Source organism: Chiloscyllium punctatum, chromosome 35, assembly GCF_047496795.1.
Source record: "Chiloscyllium punctatum isolate Juve2018m chromosome 35, sChiPun1.3, whole genome shotgun sequence".
In the NCBI taxonomy this organism is placed as follows: domain Eukaryota; kingdom Metazoa; phylum Chordata; class Chondrichthyes; order Orectolobiformes; family Hemiscylliidae; genus Chiloscyllium; species Chiloscyllium punctatum.
This window is the reverse complement of record NC_092773.1, coordinates 21,385,933-21,399,222: the sequence shown is the minus strand read 5'-3', so window position 1 is coordinate 21,399,222 and position 13,290 is coordinate 21,385,933. Positions and strand designations below refer to the sequence as shown.

Here is a 13,290-nt window from a genome sequence, read left to right as displayed (position 1 = left end):
AAAACCGATAGCGTCACTTAATAGGGTTCATAATATTCCTTAACTAAATCCGTTGACTCTTGAAAGGTTTTAATGTCTCAGCCTCAGGGAAAGTTCGGCTCCTCGTAATCAAAAAGGCTGTGGGTCCACAAGCTGTGAGGAGAATTATTCATTGCTTTTCATCTACCCCGATGTCATTTACCTGGAAAAGTAATGCGTTGTTTCCACATACTGAGCTCAGAGTCGAGTGTGTGGTGCTGGAAAAGCACAGCCAGTCAGGCAGCATCCGAGGAGCAAGAGAATCGATGTTTCAGGCATAAACCCTTCATCAGGAATGAGCTCATTCCTGCTGAAGGGCTTATGCCCGAAATGTCGATTCTCCTGCTTCCTGGATGCTGCCTGACCTCCCGTGCTTTTCCAGCATCACACTCTTGCCTCTGATGTCCAGCTTCTGCTGTCCTCACTTTCTCCACATACTGAGCCCAGTCTTCAATGCAGGATTGAACAAGTCAAGCTTCCCAAATAATGGCATGACACCAGAAATACTCATCCCGACTCAAAGATGACCATTGTGAGCAGACCGAAATAACTCCACAGAGGTCAGTATCCTGTCACCAAGTCACTATTTCTTTACGTGTGGAGAGTCTTTGACACAGATTCAGCTCCCTGAGAGCCAACTCTCAGATTTAACCGAACCTCTGACACTTCTGTTTACATCTGTCAGCCGGGGCTCTCTGATTGGACCAGATTAACAGCTCCAGTCAGTAAACTCATATTCTATCAGGTCCACCTGGCTGAATTCAACATAATCACTGCAGTGAGGAGAATTCTTTTTTACTTAAAAGATGGTCGAGCTCTAGAATTCACTTCCCAATAAGGGACAAAGACAGATATGTCACCTCCTCATATTTGAAAGAAACACATTTGGATATTCACTTGAAGTCACAGCTGAGAGGACCAAAAGCTGAAGAGTGGGAGTGGGCACATTAGCTGTTCTTTTTGTTGTTGGCATAGACATGATTGGTTAAATGGCCTCTCTATTTTTCTATTATTCCATGATCTCCTCTTCTAATGTAAATGACCTCACATGAAAATCTAGTTGGCCAAACTCCCTCGGACTGCTCACAGAATCCCTCTCACTTGTTACGCATTTTTGCTTCTTCTAAATACCCTGTCTCTCTGTTAACTGTTCTATTAACCTTTAAACAATGTCTTTACCTTTAAGAAGCTCTCAGAAACCATCCTAGAATGGAAATGATCTGACTTGCCACAAGTAAAGCCCTTCGAGTCATAGCGTCCTACAGCACAGAGACAGACCCTTTGGCCCAAACTGATCCATCCCAACCAAAATGTCCATCCATGCTTCCTGGGATGAATTACACTGATTCTCTTTGAACTTATACATAAAGCAAAACTATCTGCCCAGAGGACCCATGATCAGGGCACCGATCTTGTCCCTGAGCACAAAGGAGCAAATGTAAATACCTTCCTCTGTCATTGCTGTTAGTAACCTGTGCAAACATGGCATTGGAAAAACAAACCTGGTCAAGATGTGGTGTAGCTTCAGACCAGTGCCGCACACTTCAAGATTTGACTGAGACCCTGCCTGCCCTACTGGGGCATGTAAACCATCCCACATCAATATTTTGAGGGAAGAGCAGGGGTGCCCAAGGTCAATATTTACCGCTCAACCACCATCCCTGCAAGGTCACCTCCTCTCTATTGCTGTTTGTGAGTGTTTGCTGTGCACACTGTGATTCCAAATCTTCTCCATTCAGTGAGAACATGTAGTGGTGTGAGCAGGGTGGATGCAGGCCATAATAGTACAATTACCATGAGTTTTTTTTTATCTGGGAGAAGCGTAACCACCCACAGTTCATTCAGGAATGGATACACTGCTTGCCCTAATGCTGGGCCACACAATGGTGATTATTAGGGGCCTGCGCATTGGTAATGTTTCAGCCAAGTCATTTTCCACAAAACGTTAATTCGTAGACTGCCGATTAAGCAAGAAGGCTGAGGATAGTTAATATAGCAGCCGTGAATCAACGAGAAGGTGATCATGAAGTCAGGACTGATGCTATCACCACATGCCACACCACTCACCGTCAGCTTCACCAAATACAAACCACCAAGTACTCCACTAACTCAGCACGTGCCCTCAGGGATAAATAAGCGACTTCCCTCAGAGCATGTTACATTGTGAGAGTGCACAGCCAAGCAGCAGCCTGATGGTACCACACAAGCCTTGTTTCACGTTCAGTAGCTACACGATACTGGTGCACTTGAAGAAACTGGCAGTGCACAACAACAACATTTTACAGGGACATTGCCTGAGAGGAGTTGATAATCCTGTTGAAGTACACTGGGGAGGAAGGGGTGGGGAGTGTGCTTTCTTCCTGCTGAGCACATGTTTAGCTGTGCAAGGTTAAGAGAGGACTGGAGCATTGAGCTCAAGCATTATTGATGCCCCACAAGCAGTAAATACTGTCTGACATTTGAAAATGATGACCTGTTATGCCTCTTAGCTCCAACATGCCTCCCCTACCCAGAGGTGTGAGGATGTGGCACAGATGCTATTTAAATGTGACCTGGTGCCCATAGCACCAAAAGGAGATACAGATAGTGCAGCTGAAGGATTTAAATGTGATCTCAATTTTTTTGCCACTGTGGTAAACGTAAAAGAATATTTTTAAATTCTTTGGAAATAGACCATTCGACACAAGAGAGGCATTGGCCATTCGGCCCATCAAGTGGCACAGTGGAAAGTACTGCTGCCTCACAGTGCCAGAGTCCTGGGTTTGATTCGCTCAGGCAACTGTCTCTGTGGCGTTTGCACGTCCTCCTCGTGTCTGCGTGGGTTTCCTCCAAATGCTTCAGTTTCATCCCACAGTCCAAAGGGGTGCAGCTTAGGTGGATTGGCCAGGCTAATTTGCCTATAGTGTCCAGCAGTGTGCCGGCTAAGTGCATTAACTATGGGAAATGCAGAGTTACAGGGATAGTGTCGGGGTTGGATCTGGGGGTGGTGCTCTTCAGATGGTCAATGTGGACTCAATGGGCCAAATGGCCTCTTCCCACACTGTAGGGATTCTCTAAGTGCCTTCTGCTATTTATTAAGAACATGGCTGTTCGGATAATCTTCAACTCCACCTTGCTGTCTTTTCTCCATATCCCATGATTTCCTTCCAAAAAAAATTTAATTCCCATTATATTGTGAATAGGCACAAAAAGGCTGTTGCTAAAGAGAAGGGTTTTTTTTGACCACTTTATTTTTTTTTGCAAATTCTGATACTTGTTCATGGACAGGTTAATCGCAGATGGTGCAGCCAATTGTGTGGGGGATGTCGCTTGACTGGGTAAGTATTGTTCTTAATGCTGACTCATAATACTAAATGATGCAGCAACACCCTCGCAGGTTAGCTCACACTGAACTCTTTTATTAAATCACTGCACTTAATTTGAGCAACAGCTGCATGTATTCGGCTATTGCCGAAAGGTGACTGGTCTCTCCCAGCCCATTCTGGAGAAATACTTCTCTGTTCCCTTTTCAAAATGGCCTTCAGAAGGTCACTCACACCAACATCCCTCATGAGCACTGCACATGGCGGGAAAGTGTGCAGTGTCACGTGGTCCCTCTGATTCATCTGACACCCTTTTTCCTAGTTTGGTCCGCTTAGGTGGCTCAGTGGTTAGCACTGCTGCCTCGCAGCACCTGGGACCCAGGTTTGATTCTAGCCTGTGTGTGCAGAGTTTGCACATTCTCCTCGTGTCTGCGTGGGTTTCCTCCAGGTGCTCTGGTTTCCAAAGATGTGCAGGTCAGGTGAATTGGCCATGCTAAATTGCCCACAGTATTAGGTGCATTAGTCAGGGATACATGGGTCTGGGTGGGTTACTCTTCATAGGGTCGGTGTGGACTTGTTGCGCCGAAGAGCCTGTTTCCACACTGTAGGGAATCTAATCTAATCTTAGCAGATCTGCACACTGATTGCCAAAGGCAGCATGAGGGAATCATTGTTTAAAGGGACAGGGCCCCAATTTGACTGGACTTGTGACTTTGAAGGTCTGCTTGGACAAGGCACAGAGTGTTTTCGGAGGCTCAGTGGATTTGCCAGTGAGTGTTGCTGCAACCTTCCAGAGTGGGCAGAGTAATAGGGAACCTGTCCACACAAAGGTTGCAGTCGGATGGTGGGTTGAAGTCACAGGGAGATGAAGCAGAGATTATGGCAAGGAAAGGCTGATCCCTGTACACTTTGCCTGAATGTCTGAGCAGCTTTCCAATGCACCCAGTGTATCAGTGGAAGTGGCCATCAATGTTCTTTTGAACAAAAACAGAAGCTGCTGGAAAAGCTCGGCAAGTCTGGCAGCATCTGTGAAGAGCTGTCGGAGTTAACGTTTTGGATCAAGACCTGCTGAGCTTTTCTAGCAACTTCTGTTTTTGTTTCTGATTTATAGCATCAGCTGTTCTTTTGGTTTTTATTTAATATTTTCTTGGATGCTGCCACATCAAGGTCCTCGTTTATGTCCCTCACAGCAGTCTGAGATTCTTGCCTCCGATAAGTGGCACAATGTTCCCTGGTGTAGCGGCAGCCCACTTATAATTGTTGAGTCACTCTGTGCTCATCCCAACTCTCCCATAGCCTGTCAGAAATGGGCAGTGTCAGTACCTGAGCTGTGAATGTTGGATCAAAAACAGAGCCTCTTCATCAGTGCAGTGTATTTATAGTCAGCCTTAATATTTCACCTCACAAATGTGTGTTTTAGTTGCCCTCCAACTGGATGCGTGGAAATCAAGCAAGTGATAGGGACTGTGTTGCAAAGATGCACCAGTGTTTCGGACTCATCCACACAGAGCAGACCCCACACGGCAAATGACAAGTTCGTAACCATCCAGACTGACAGATCACTTGCAGACTGTAAGCCAGTTCGTGGAAGGATTTTTCAAGGCTTCAGAGGTTGATTTCCACGGCAACATCTGCTATACGGTTTCATTTTGAATTTGTGACTCTTGAAACGCAAATCAGATTGACTAAGAAGCAATTCCTTTTGCTCTGTCAGTGGAAACATCTTTACAGCAATAAATGGTGCCTCGTGCCTCACCAGTGAAAGTGATCACCAGAAAGATGTCAGCTGTTCCATTGCAGCTGCAGAGAGAAAATTAGAGGCTTTTCCTTTTTGTTTAAACTCAAACATCACTTGCGCAGGTCTCTGCTCTGCAGTGCTTAGATGGAGCCCTTTAAAAGGGTGTAAATGTCTCAAACATTGTTCCACGGTGTTAGTTGTGGTTCAATGGTCAGCAGTCTTGCCTCTGAGCTCAAGCTCATGCCTCACTTTGATGAGTGATGCGTTTTTTTTTCATACTTTCATAGGATGTGGGCCTTTCTGCCAAGGCCAGCATTTGGTGCCCCTGAACTGAGTGGAAATTCAGACTCCTCCCCGTTGCTGTGGGTCTGGAATCACAGTTAGGCAAGAGTGAATTTGCTTCCCTGAATGGCACAAGTGAACCCAGATGGGATTTTACAACAATCATTGGTAGTTATTTTGGTCGATATTATTAAGACTAGCCTTCAATTCCGGGTGCAAACTGAGTTTAAATTCCACTATCTGCCCTGGTGGGATTCAAACCTGTGACTCCAAAGCATTAGAGAGGACACCTGGATTATTAATGCAGTGACATTATGACTACACCAATATCTTCCACCATCTCCAAGGCAAAAGTCAGGAGTATCTGAATGAATGCAGCTTCAACAACACTTAGGGAGCTTGACATCATCTATCCCATTGATTGGTATCCCCATCCACTTAAAGATTCCACTAGAGATGCACAATGGCAGTCGTGTGTACCACCTACAAGAAGCACCTCAGGAACTTGCAATGGTTCCCTTCAACAGTACTTTCTGAACGCATAACATTTAGCATTTAGAAGGTCAAGAATAGCAGAAACATGGGAACACCAGCGCCAGCAAGTTCCCTTCCAAACCACACACCATCCTGATTTGGAAATGTATCACTGTTTCTACAGTGTCGCTGAGTCAAAATCCTGGAACACCTTCCATTAAAAGCACTTTGTGTGTCCCTACACCACACAGACTGCAGTGGTTAAGTTCACCGCTGGGCAATTGGAAATGGGCATTAAACATTGGCATGCCAGTGACCCTATCTCCCATTAATAAAAAAAAGTTATTTTCACACTGAATCTGGCCTGCCGCCCCAGTGTAGTAGCGAGGGAGCTGTGCACTGTCAGAGATGCTGCCTTTCAGGTGGAGTGTTAAATTTCAGATGCGGTCAGCCCTCAGATCCCACAGCATCATTAGATAAACGATTGAGGAGTTATTCCTGTTCTCTTGGACAATACTTATTCTTTGACCAGCGCCTGAAAGATTATCTGGCCACTGCAGTTAATGGGACCTTGCTGTGCCCTAAGTAATTGCTGTATTACATTATTGACTCCAGCTCCAAAGTACTTCATTGCCTATGGGTCATCCTGAGGATGTGATTGGTGTTATGTAAGTGATGGTGAAATATCTGCAGTGGCTTTTGGAATGTTTTTCAGCGTTATGCACTGACTGAAAATTTATATTGGGCACAACATGAGAACTTATTCCATGGTAATTCTCCTGCGTGTTTAATGTTCTGAGGCTGTAGAGACTGTAAGTGCAAGCATTTTTGATGCTGTTATGGCTTCACTACATTTCACAGTTTATGCCAGCGACCTCTTTTTCTAATTCATTCTGGGGGTGTGAGTATCGCTGGCTGAGCAGTATTTATTGCCCATCTCCAATTGTCCTTGAACTGGACGTCCTCCTTGGCCACTTCATGGGGCAGTTAAAAGTCGAGCATGTTTCTGTGAGTCTAGAGTCACGTACCCCCAGACCAGGTAAGGAGAGATTTCCTTCCCTAAAAGGACATCAGTGAATCAGATGGGTTTTCATTAACGGACAACAACAGCTACATCATCACTAACAAACTAATTAAATCTCCTCAGCACCTTCCAAACCCACATCCACTCCCATCAAGAAGGGCAAGGTTCTGAGAGCACCACCATCTGCAAGTTCCCCTCTGAGCCACTCACTGTCCTGACTTGGAAAGATATCACTGTTCCTTCAGTGTCACTGGGTCAAAATCCTGGAACTCTCTCCCCAACAGCACTAAATTCTGCCTACTGAACATGGACAGCAGAGGTTCAAGAAGGCAGCTAACCGCCACTTCTGAAATGCAAACAGAGATGGACTATGAATGCTTATCTCTTCCAGCGTCGCAAAGCATTGAGGTAAAAATACTCACCTTCACCTACAATGGCCTCACTCCAGACAATCTCCACTCCATCCTTACATGCACCTTATCATCAGTAACCAATTGTCTCTTGCAGTATGTCCTCCTTTTAGTCTGTCATCCCTGCCTCTTTGACACTCTCTCTCCCTTTAAAATCCTGTGTACAAAAATGTGACCTTTTTGACCAGGCTGCGAGACACTGCCCTAACTCAGGATAAACCTTGGGATATTATCCATGTTAATAGCAGCATATAATGGAATTTGTTGTTGTTCTCTCTTCAGACCAGTTCTCCCATGCCCAGCTAGAAAGCAATCCAGAGAAAAAAACGTTTACTGTATTCTTTTCAGGATGAATGCTGGTAGTGACTTCCACATCCCACGCTGATGTTCCCATGGCAACAGAGAAACCGTGACAGCCAGAAAAGTATTCTGGCCAATTCCGATAATATCTGCCATGAGAATAGAACGTGGCTAGTATGAGGAAAGGCAGTGGTTCGTGAAAGGGGAGAGATGGACACAAATCTCCATTTCGACTGACAACTGTCTGATTCAACAGGGCCAGAGAGTGGCCCAGTGAGGTGAATTCCCCGTACAATGCTTCATTCAGCCATTTTATTCTCATGAACACAGATCTGGCTTTATCTGATTGTGGATAAACCTAAGCTCTGTTTGTCTGAGATGTGTCACATCACACAATGCTGGTGCCACTAGTGTGTGCCTCGTGAAGGAAAAGAAGACGAAAACTTCACCCAAATCTGTTTGTTAAACAGTTCAACTGGTGGTGTTTGTGTTTGAGACTTAGTGTATACATGTACCACAGTACACTTTGTATGTGAAAAGAGGGTGTGTCAGTGTGTGTGTGTGTGCCCGTGTGTGTGAATGCATAGCTATCAGAGTGATAGCTTGTTTCTGTCACAGTCCTTCTGTGAATTTTCAGCCAGTCAGCCCATGGATGATTGTTCCATCTTGAGCAACATCACCAAGGGTCCATGCTATGTCTGCTTTGCAGTGAGGTGAGATTGTCAGGTGTGGCTGACTCAGATCTCCTCACTCCCAACGGTAAGGTTACAAAGCTAACAGTGGTTCCGAGGCTTCTAGCCAAGCAGCATTCAGTTAAACTCTGTTCTATGGGGTCTGCCACAACTGAGACACGAGTAGGGGAACCATTGATGCCATGTTAGTGGTTCACAGTGCATGCCTGTATACCGAAAAATGAATGGCACAGAGCCTTCAGATGGTTAAAAAGTGAAGTAACTTAATAGGCACCTTCAAGGCAGTCATGATGGATGAGATTCCTTACCCCATGGGATGGTTTAAATTTCTCAGCCTGATCGGTGAGTGATTTGGCACTGCCAGTCTAATTGAAGAGGCTAGCCAAATGAATTATAAATTGGGCACTCTGGTGCAGAAGAGGACACCGTCCTTGGGTTTCAATATGTGATACTCTCCTCCTTGCTCTCTCTCTCTCTCTCACGCACATACAAACGCACACACATAAATACAGAAACTAATGGAGCACTCACAAAACATAGTGATACTCTCAATCAACAAAAGATGATAAGGACCCTTCCAATTTCCCAAGTGGGAGAAGAAGCCGCTGTTCCTCTCACGTCCCGTGGGGATATTTTTACTCCATCTCAGATCCCGTTGGAAGTCGAACCATTCCCGGAGGGGGGTGTGCGCCCAGAACGTTTTGAAGCTTGGGGATCTGGCATGATTCCCCCCCCCCGGGCCTCCCACCCCAAAACCAGCCAGCCGACCCCCAGCTCTCCGGCGCGACTGCGCTGTCCATGGTACTGAACTGGTTAAGTCAGTGCCAGGGAGCCGGACATCTTCCCGCGGGGACGCAGCAGCTGTCTGCCCTCTCCAGTGCTACATGTGTTTATCCAGCTGTCTCACTGCATTGACAGGAGTGCAGGGATTGAGGATTTTCCCTTCCTTTCAGACACCCTAGCTCCAGTTCCCCCAGCACAACACGGATGGAGGTATTCTCCTGTGTGTCTGGGCTGGCGCTGAGCGCCTCCAGTTGCATAAACAGTCCTCGCCTTCGTTCCCTGGAAATGAAAACGTCTATTCAACGGAGGTTCGGCTGTGCACCCACCTGAAACTGCGGCTTTTCCGTTCTTCAATGTCGCTTAACGTCAAGTTGCAAGCCTGCGGTTTGTAGTGAGGAGGGAGGGAGGTTTTCTTTGAAGGGGGGTGGGAGGGGGGGTGGGGGAGAGGGAGGGAGCTAGCTTGCACTGGCTGAGTTTATTCCAGCTGCATTCTTTTTTATGTTTAGACAAATTCTTCCCCTTCTTCTGCCTTCGCCTCAGTCGCTGCTCTGTTCTCGGTGGAGCTGCCTCCCAGCAACAGCTGATCTTACGTCAAATCGCTGCATAATCCCCACATTCGTGCAGTCTCCAGAGAGTGTTGAACCCTCCAGAAACACACCCCCTTTTTAAAGGGGACACTCCCCTCCCAGCGCCTGCAGCTCGGTGCGCGCAGGCTGAGAGGGGTGTGGGGTTGGGGGAGTTCGCGAGGGTTAGCAGCTCAGCTGATGACACAATCGGACCGTTCGGCCCATCATGCCTGTACTAGGTCTCTATGCCCACTTCCCTTCTCCCCCTTCATCTCCTGTAGTCCTACCAACCTCATAACTCCAGAAAATTGAAAGGCAATTCAGTTCATTTCAGATCTGAACCGCTCGCTGTCTAAAAGACATCTTTCCTCATGAAGCTGTTCCGTCAATCACTTCAAATTTGTGTCTTCGGTCATGGATTCTTCCACCAATGGGAACAGTTTCTCCCTGTGTACTCTGCCCAGATTGTCCTTATGATTTTGAACACCTTGATCAAATCTCCTCTTCTCCAGTTTCTCCCAGTCAATCCAGGTAAAACCTGGAACCATTCTCATGCATCTTATAAAGTGCCTCCAAATCCTTCCGAAAGTACAAGCATGCAGAATTGGACACATTATGCCAGGGGACATCCAACCAGTGTTTTTTATAAAGGTTCACCTCAGCTTTTGTACTCTCTGCTGCTCCTTACAAAGCACGAGACTGTGTAAACCCTTATTAACCATTTCTTAATCTGCCCTGATACCTTGACAGTTTAGGAGGCACTTTAATTGAATGACTGAGGAGAAATTCTCTTCACTTGAGGGTACGTCCAGAAAAGGTGATCCCCTGAATGCAAACTGAAGCCAGCAGATTAAATGAAGAATTTAGGTTGAGTTTTGCAATGTTGAAAAGGTGGAACATGTTGTCTTAAGCAGCAGACAACAGTGAAACATTAGAGAAGTGGGCTTGATGTTTGCGTGATGGAGAATGTAGCCTTGGGATGTGCATCAAGTTGGAAAGATGTTGCTTAGAGTAGGAGGAGGTGCATGTCCCACTGAAAAGAGAAGTCCCCTTTGTTAATCGATCTTCGAGTTTGACCAGGTCATATTACAGCATTGTTGTTGACACTGGCGTGTCCTTTATTTGGCTTTTCCAGACCTATTTTCTTCTGAGTTATAGAACAAGACCACATAGTATCCATCATGAACCAAATAAAAAACACAAATCAACAAGGTTATTGGAACATAATCCTTATAATTCGAAAACGAGAATGCAAAGATTCGGGCTGTGGGCAGCATAGTGGTAACATCTATGAATCAGTAATCCATAGACACAGGTTAATCTTCCTTACAGCACAGAGGAGGTCATCCAGGACCCATGCCAACACCAACTCTTCAGATATGTATTATTACCCAGTGCTAATCTTCCTCTACTCCCACAGACCAAGGACTCAATTGAACCTGCCTCCGCTGCACTTCCAGACAGTGCATTCCATACTCACTGAGTGAATATGTCATTTCCATCACCACAGGAAATGACATCACCAGCCCAAAGAAACCCAAACATATAAATAGAAAGCAGGAATCACCAGCAGTGCTTCGTCCGGAGACTCATTGAAGATGTTCCCTAGTATGGTGACGAAACTTCTGAAAATGAATCTTCCAGCTCAGCGAGCAAACGGACATCCGTCACCACCTTGTCCTTATGTTCTGTGGTCCTATAAATAAGAAGGTTAAGCCAAGGGTACCATATGATTCACTTACTGCTCTCCACGTGTTCTGTCATCCTCAATGATCTATGCACAAGTGTACCCAAAGAAATGGGTTCAAATCACCCAATGACATCTGGTGGTATTTAATTCAATTCATAAAATCTGGAATTGACAGCAGATCCCAGTGATGGTGGCCATGACAACTATCATCAATTGTTGTAAAAACCCATCTAGTTTACTAATGTCCTTCAGGGAAGGAACTCTGCCACCCTTACCTGGTCTGGTCTCCATTTGACTCCAGACCCACAGCAATGTGGTTAATGTCCTGTATGTCTGCTGAAATGGCTGAGCAAGGCTCAAAGTTCAAGGGCAATTCAGGATGTATAGCAAATCTTGACCTTGGCACTGATATTCACAACTGTGGAAGAACATCCTTAAAATCTGATTCACCACACACACACATATTCAGGTGAGAGCACACCTGGACACAGTGTGCAGTGCTGACACTTCTCCCTGAGGAAGAAGGGCTGCAGCACAAACTTACCAAATTTTACCAGAGCTGGAATGGTTACATTAAAAGGAGAGATCACATAAATAGAATTGGATTTCCAATATGTTGAGCTGATTTAGGTGAGGTTTTTAGGTTTTTGACAGGAATTGACAGTGTGAGTAGTGCAAGATTGAACTACTGATAGGGAAGTGTCGGACAGAAAAGGCTTAAAAGCAGAACCCTGTCCCCATTCAAGAGTGGAGTTACAAAACACGTATTGACACAAAGTGTTGCAGGATTTTGAAACTCTAACAAAAAAGGAGATGCTAGCTAAATTAATAATAAAATAATGTGAAGTTTGCACATTCTCCCCGTGTCTGTGTGGGTTTCCTCTGGGTGGTCCGATTTCCTCCAATAGTCCAAAGATGTGCAGGTTAAGTGGATTGGCCATGCTAAATTACCCCATAGTGTCCAGGGATGTGCAGACCTGGTGGATTAGCCATGGGAAATGCAGGGATTTGGGGGGGGAGGGGGGATATGCTGGGTGGGGTGCTCTTCGGAGGGTCATTGTGGACTCGATGGGCTGAATGGTCTACTTCCACTTTGTAGGGATGCTATGGTTCTAATTATGAAGATTACTAGATTTATTTGGTAGATGGAACACTTAACAACAAGAGGAGAATGGACAAAGTTCACAAATGCATCAACTACAATCATATTTAGTGGATATCAGGTTTGAGGGACTGAATGGCCTCTTGTTCTGATATTCCCCCCCTAGCTCAACACAGGATTGGAACTTGGGACCACTCAGTGAGACACAGGACAGTGCAGTGAGGAACAGCTTGATCATCATGGCAAGGAGGGATGATTGCAAGCTGTTGCAATGCCAAAAGAGCTGACAATGCCAATCTTCATTGAGCACATGCCTGGATTACAGCCGGTGGTTTCTGGTTAACCATTCCAGCCCTGTAATTACTCCAGGTTGCTCATGTAAGCATCTCCACCTCTCCTGATTTCAAATATATTGTGCAGCATTATTATTTTAGTTTCCACTTTGCCTCTTCTAATTTTAGCATTCTGCCTGTGCTGCACAGCTTACATTCTGAGCATGGATCCCTCTTTGAAACAGATGGCATTCTCTCTTAATTTGTAATTCTCCTTTTTCCTCTATTAGTCGCAAATTATGAGTCATTTAGCATACATGTCACGTGAAAAAGTGACATGATTGAAAGCACCACCAAAGCCCAGAGTGTAAAGGGAGGTTGACTGTTTAAAGACAGGAGCTGATTTGCAAGCACACCATTGGAAGTTGTTGGAAAAGAGCACAGCCTACTGTTGCATGACAGAAGTGTAGTGGCATGTTACACTCATGGGATTGCATTGTCTCCAGCTGTGATAGTTAGACATCAAAAGTAAAGTTTCATATATTTCATTTTTCACAGGCATCGCTAAGTGCATCGCAGCCATGAAGTACTTTTGAAATATAGTCCCTGAGGAACTGGCAAACACAACAGCTAATTT

General features: G+C 45.4%; 1 protein-coding gene across 2 annotated transcripts in view; it reads right to left on the bottom strand.

Annotated features, from left to right (window-relative positions):
• The window catches only part of LOC140459759 (phytanoyl-CoA hydroxylase-interacting protein-like), a 52,536-nt gene extending 42,881 nt beyond the window's left edge, over window positions 1-9,655 (bottom strand). For both annotated transcript variants that reach the window (XM_072554261.1, XM_072554260.1), the window contains exon 1: window positions 9,350-9,655. The gene's annotated coding sequence lies outside the window, so the exon portion shown is untranslated. The remainder of the gene's footprint in view (window positions 1-9,349) is intronic.
• Between the last annotated feature and the right edge of the window lie 3,635 nt (window positions 9,656-13,290).